Here is a 7,406-nt window from a genome sequence, read left to right on the forward strand (position 1 = left end):
AAACTGATCTTCAGGTTTAATACAGTTGGCAACTTTGAAGAAATTGACAAGTTCATTATAAAATTCATATGGAAATTCAAGGAATCCAGAGTGGCCAAATCATCTTGAAAAAGGAGCAAGCTTGGAAGAATCACATTTCCTGATTTCAAAACTTACCACAAGTCAATGGTAATCAAGATAATGTGGTACTGACACAAGAATAGACATATGGATAAATGCAATAGAATTGAGAGTCCAGTAATAAATCCATATGTCCAGGATTTTCCAAAGGGGTGCCAAGAGCAATCAATGGGGAAAGAATAGTCTTTTCAACAAATGGTTCTGAGAATCTGGGTATCCACATATGAAGAATGGAGCTGAATCCTTATCTCAAACCCTATACAAAAATTAACTCAAAATGGGTCAAAGACCTAAATATAAGAGCTAAAACTAAAAAACCTGTAGCAGAAAATATAAGGTAAATCTTCATGACCACGAATTTGGTATTGTTAGATATGACACTAAAAACATGAGCAACAAAACAAAAAATATATACTTTAGACCATCAAAATTAAATCCTTTTTGCTTCAAAGGGCCATTTTCTGTTGGTTTCAGTCTATCAGTAGTGATACTATTGACTAGAAAGGCCCAAGGCACTTACCTGAGCCGATACTACTGTACTGACCCTCCCATAGACATTTTTCCATCTGGAGCCAGTGTTGAGGCTGGACTGGCCTTTGTGGGTCTTATGATATTGAGATGTACCTCAGCAATAACGATCAGGGAACTTTGAAAAAAACAAGGTTTATAACTTACAGGCTTTTGAGGGTACATGGCCTCCCTGAAGGTCACACAGCAAGGCTGCAGGTAGAGAGAGAAAGAGAGAGAGAGAGAGAGAGAATGTGCAGAACTGGGGTTCTGCCCTTGGGGTTGAGAGTGGGTGCCTAGGGTTTCATGGGTTCACTTTTTTTCCTTTAATTTTTTAAAACTTTTTTTTTTTGACACAGAGAGAGAGGGAGAGAGAGAGCACAAGCAGGGGGAGCAGCAGGCAGAGGGAGAGGGAGAAGCAGGCTCCCCTCAGAGCAGGGAACCTGATGAGGGCTCAATCCCAGGACCCCGGGATCATGACCCAAGCCAAAGGCAGCCCTTTAATGGACTGAGCCACCCAGGTGTCCCTACTCAGGACTTTCTGAAAGGGAAACTTCACAGGTAGGGGTGCCCTGGCTCCTTATCTAGTTGTTTTTTGTTTTTGTTTTTTAAGATTTTACTAATTTATTTGAGAGAGAGAGTGTGTGCGTGAGCATGCACACAAGCAGGGAGAGGGGCAGAGGGAGAAACAGGCTCCCCGCTGGGAAGGGAGCCCAACTCCAGGCTTGATTCCAGGTCCCTGGGATCATGACCTGAGCAGAAGGCAGATGTTTAATCGACAGAGCCCCCCAGGCGCCTCTCCATATCTAGTTGTTTAGCTAGTAGCTGCATCATACCGCTGGCAATGTGTTTATTCAAGATGGATGTCTTTGAAATGGATGCCTCAGCCATCGAAAGCTTAATGTCATAGAATTATATTACAATAAAAAAAAGCTTAATGTCAGGCATTTATGCTACAAGGACACTATATTAATTTCCCAGGGCTGCTATAAAAAAAGTATCTCAAACTAGGTGGCTTAAAACAAGAGAAATTTATCGTCTTGTAGTTCTGGAGTCTGGAAGCCTAAAATCAAGGTGTTGACAGAGCCATTCCCTCTGAAACCTATAGAAGAGAATCCTTCCTTGTCATTTCCTAGCTTCTAGTTGTCAATCTTTTGCATTCCTTGGCTTGCAACTGCAGAATTCCAATCTCTGCCTCTGTCATAACCTGGTATTCTCTGGCATCACAGTGACTGGTAATGGATATAGTGTGTATCTTTGGATTCCATGTATGTCTTTACATCATCTTATAAGGACACCACTCATATTGGATTAAGGCCCTATCTATTCCAGTCTGATCTTGGCTTAACTAATTACATCTACCATGACTCTTTCCAAATAAGGTCACCACATTCTGAGATGCTGGGGGGTTAGGATTTCAACATATCTTTTTGGGAACGCAATTTAACCCATAACATAAACTGTCAAGAAAGTGAAAAGATAGTCTATAGAATGGGAGAAAGTACTTAAAAGGTATGTATCTAATAAGGGACGTGTATCTAGAATATATAAAGAACTCTTTCAACCCAATAATAAAAAGACAAATTTAATCTAGTTAAAAATGAGCAAATGATGCGAATAGACATTTCTCCAAAGAAGATATACAAATAGCCAATAAGTGCATGAAGACATGCTCAACATCACTAACCATTAGGAAAATGGAAATCAAGGGGTGCCTGGGTGGCTCAGTCGTTAAACATCTGCCTTCTGCTCGGGTCGTGATCCCAGAGTCTTGGGATCAAGCCCCGCATCGGGCTCCCTGCTCCGCTGAAAGCCTGCTTCTCCCTCTCCCACTCCCCCTGCTTGTGTTCCTGCTCTCACTGTCTCTCTCTCTGTCAAATAAATAAATAAAATCTTAAAAATAAAAAGGAAAATGCAAATCAAAACCACAATGAGATACCACTTCATATCCACTATAATAAAAAGGACAAGTATTGGCAATGCTTTTGGAGAAATTTGAACCCTCATATATTGCTGCTGAGAATGTAAAATTACACACTTGCTTTGAAAAACAGTTTGGCTGCTCCTCCAAAGGTGAAACATAGAGTTACCACATATGACAGCAATTTTACTCCTAGGTATATGCCCAAGAGAAATGAAAACATATGTCCACATAAAAACTTGTGCAAGCATGCTCATAGCAGCTCTATTTATAATAGTCAAAAAGTTAAAAAACCCAGTTCATCAAATGACAGATGGGTAAATAAAATGTGATATATCCATACAATACAATATTATTCAGCCACAAAATGGAATGAAGTACCAATACATAATACATGGTAAATGAACCTTGAAAACGTGCTAAGTGAAAGTAGCCAGTCACAAAAGACCACATATTATATGATTTCATTTATATATATGTCCAGAATAGACAAATCTATATATAGAGAAAGTAGATTAGAGGTTACCTAAGGCTGAGTGATTTGGGGGGAGGTGGAAAGTGACTGGTAAATAGATACAGTTTCTTTTTTTTTAATTGTTATGTTAATCACCATATATTACATCATTTGTTTTTGATGTAGTGTTCCATGATTCATTGTTTGTTCATAACACCCAGTGCTCCATGCAGAATGTGCCCTCTTTAATACCCATCACCAGGCTAACCCATCCCCCTACCCTCCTCCCCTCTAAAACCCTCAGTTTGTTTTTCAGAGTCCATCATCTCTCATGGTTCGTCTCCCCCTCTGACTTACTCCCCTTCATTCTTCCTCTCCTGCTATCTTATTCTTTTAATTTTTTTCTTAAAATATGTTGCGTTATTTGTTTCAGAAGTACAGATCTGTGATTCAACAGTCTTGCACAATTCACAGCGCTCACCGTAGCACATACCCTCCCCAATGTCTATCACCCAGCCACCCCATCCCTTCCACCCCCAACCACTCCAGTAACACTCAGTTTGTTCCTGAGATTAAGAATTCCTCATATCAGTGAGGTCATATGATACATGTCTTTCTCTGATTGACTTATTTCGCTAAGCATAACACCCTCCAGTTCCATCCACGTCGTTGCAAATGGCAAGATCTCATTCCTTTTGATGGCTGCATAATATTCCATTGTGTATATATACCACATCTTTTTTATCTATTCATCTGTCGATGGACATCTTGGCTCTTTCCACAGTTTGGCTATTGTGGACATTGCTGCTATAAACATTGGGGTGCATGTACCCCTTCGGGTCCCTACATTTGTATCTTTGGGGTAAATACCCAGTAGTGCAATTGCTGGATCGAATGGTAGCTCTAATTTCAACTGTTTGAGGAACCTCCATACTGTTTTCCAGAGTGGTTGCACCAGCTTGCATTCCCACCAACAGTGTAGGAGGGTTCCCCTTTCTCCATATCCCCGCCAACATCTGTCGTTCCCTGACTTGTTAATTTTAGCCATTCTGACGGGTGTGAGGTGGTATCTCATTGAGGTTTTGATTTGGATTTCCCTGATGCCGAGCGATGTTGAGCACTTTTTCATGTGCCTGTTGGCCATTTGGATGTCTTCTTTGGAAAAATGTCTGTTCATGTCTTCTGCCCATTTCTTGATTGGATTAGTTGTTCTTTGGGTGTTGAGTTTGATAAGTTCTTTACAGATTTTGGATACTAGCGCTTTATCTGATATGTCAATTGCAAATATTTTCTCCCATTCTGTCGGTTGTCTTTTGGTTTTGTGGACTGTTTCTTTTGCTGTGCAAAAGCTTTTGATCTTGATGAAATCCCAATAGTTCATTTTTGCCCTGGCTTCTCGTGCCTTTGGCGATGTTTCTAGGAAGAAGTTGCTGTGGCTGAGGTCGAAGAGGTTGCTACCTGTGTTCTCCTTTAGGATTTTGATGGACTCCTGTCTCAGTTTAGGTCTTTCAACCATTTGGAGTCTATTTTTGTGTGTGGTGTAAGGAAATGGTCCAGTTTCATTCTTCTGCATGTGGCTGTCCAATTTTCCCAACACCATTTGTTTAAGAGACTGTCTTTTTTCCATTGGACATTCTTTCCTGCTTTGTCAAAGATGTGTTGACCATAGAGTTGAGGGTCCATTTCTGGGCTCTCGATTCTGTTCCATTGATCTATGTGTCTGTTTTTGTGCCAGTACCATACTGTCTTGATGATGGCAGCTTTGTAATAGAGCTGGAAGTCCGGAATTGTGATGCCGCCAGCTTTGCTTTTCTTTTTCAACATTCCTCTGGCTATTCGGGGTCTCTTCTGGTTCCATACAAATTTTAGGATTATTTGTTCCATTTCTTTGAAAAAAGTGGATGGTATTTTGATGGGGATTGCATTGAATGTGTAGATTGCTCTAGGTAGCATTGACATCTTCACAATGTTGGTTCTCCCAACCCATGAGCATGGAACGTTTTTCCATTTCTTTGTGTCTTCTTCAATTTCTTTCCTGAGTATTTTATAGTTTTCTGAGTACAGATCCTTTACCTCTTTGGTTAAATTTATTCCTAGGTATCTTATGGTTTTGGGTGCAATTGTGAATGGGATCGACTCCTTGATTTGTCTCTCTTCTGTCTTGTTGTTGGTGTATAGGAATGCCACTGATTTCTTTGCATTGATTTTATAGCCTGCTACTTGACTGAATTCCTCTATGAGTTCTAGCAGTTTTGGGGTGGAGTCTTTTGGGTTTTCCACATACAGTATCATATCATCTGCAAAGAGTGAGAGTTTGACTTCCTCTTTTCCGATTTGGATGCCTTTGATTTCTTTTTGTTGTCTGATTGCTGTGGCTAGGACTTCTAATACTATGTTGAATAACAGTGGTGAGAGTGGACATCCCTGCCGCGTTCCTGACCTTAGGGGAAAAGCTCTCAGCTTTTCCCCATTGAGAATGATATTCGCTGTAGGTTTTTCGTAGATGGCTTTTATGATATTGAGGTATGTACCCTCTATCCCTATACTCTGAAGAGTTTTGATCAAGAAAGGATGCTGTACTTTGTCAAATGCTTTTTCTGCATCTATTGAGAGGATCATATGATTCTTGTTCTTTCTTTTGTTAATGTATTGTATCACGTTGATTGATTTGCGGATGTTGAACTAGCCTTGCAGCCCAGGGATAAATCCCACTTGGTCGTGGTGAATAATCCTTTTAATGTACTGTTGGATCCTATTGGCTAGTATTTTGGTGAGAATTTTTGCATCCATGTTCATCAAGGATATTGGTCTGTAATTCTCCTTTTTGATGGGGTCTTTGTCTGATTTTGGGATCAAGGTAATGGTGGCCTCATAAAATGAATTTGGAAGTTTTCCTTCCATTTCTATTTTTTGGAACAGTTTCAGGAGAATAGGTATTAATTCTTCTTTAAATGTCTGATAGAATTCCCCTGGGAAGCCATCTGGCCCTGGGCTTTTATTTGTTGGGAGATTTTTGATGACTGCTTCAATTTCCTTAGGGGTTATAGGTCTGTTCAGGTTTTCTATTTCTTCCTGGTTCAATTTTGGTAGTTGATACATCTCTAGGAATGCACCCATTTCTTCCAGGTTATCTAATTTGCTGGCATAGAGTTGCTCATAATATGTTCTTATAATTGTTTGTATTTCTTTGGTGTTGGTTGTGATCTCTCCTCTTTCATTCATGATTTTGTTGATTTGGGTCATTTCTCTTTTCTTTTTGATCAGTCTGGCCAGGGGTTTATCAATCTTGTTAATTCTTTCAAAGAACCAGCTCTTAGTTTCATTGATCTGTTCTACTGTTCTTTTGGTTTCTAGTTCATTGATTTCTGCTCTGATCTTTATTATTTCTCTTCTCCTGCTGGGTTTAGGCTTTATTTGCTGTTCTTTCTCTAGGTCCTTTAGGTGTAGGGTTAGGTTGTGTATTTGAGACCTTTCTTGTTTCTTGAGAAAGGCTTGTATTGCTATATACTTTCCTCTCAGGACTGCCTTTGCTGTATCCCAAAGATTTTGGACAGTTGTGTTTTCATTTTCATTGATTTCCATGAATTTTTTTAATTCTTCTTTAATTTCCTGGTTGACCCATTCATTCTTTAGTAGGATGCTCTTTAGCCTCCATGTATTTGAGTTCTTTCCGACTTTCTTCTTGTGATTGAGTTCTAGTTTCAAAGCATTGTGGTCTGAAAATATGCAGGGAATGATCCCAATCTTTTGGTACCGGTTGAGACCTGATTTGTGACCTAGGATGTGATCAATTCTGGAGAATGTTCCATGGGCACTAGAGAAGAATGTGTATTCCGTTGCTTTGGGATGGAATGTTCTGAATATGTCTGTGAAGTCCATTTGGTCCAGTGTGTCATTTAAAGTCTTTATTTCCTTGTTGATCTTTTGCTTAGATGATCTGTCCATTTCAGTCAGGGGGGTGTTAAAGTCCCCCACTATTATTGTATTGTTGTCAATGTGTTTCTTTGCTTTTGTTATTAATTGCCTTATATAATTGGCTGCTCCCATGTTCGGGGCATAGATATTTACAATTGTTAGATCTTCTTGTTGGATAGACCCTTTAAGTAGGATATAGTGTCCTTCCTCATCTCTTATTACAGTCTTTGTTTTAAAATCTAATTTGTCTGATATAAGGATTGCCACCACAGCTTTCTTTTGGTGTCCATTAGCATGGTAAATGGTTTTCCACCCCCTCACTTTCAATCTGGGGGTGTCTTTGGGTCTAAAATGAGTCTCTTGCAGACAGCATATTGATAGGTCTTGTTTTTTAATCCAATCTGATAGCCTGTGTCTTTTGATTGGGGCATTTAGCCCATTTACATTCAGGGTAACTATTGAAAGGTATGAATTTAGTGCCATTGTATT

Source organism: Callorhinus ursinus, unplaced genomic scaffold (genome assembly GCF_003265705.2).
Source record: "Callorhinus ursinus isolate GAN/ISIS: 27379988/994484 unplaced genomic scaffold, GSC_fseal_2.0 scaffold25, whole genome shotgun sequence".
Classification (NCBI taxonomy): domain Eukaryota; kingdom Metazoa; phylum Chordata; class Mammalia; order Carnivora; family Otariidae; genus Callorhinus; species Callorhinus ursinus.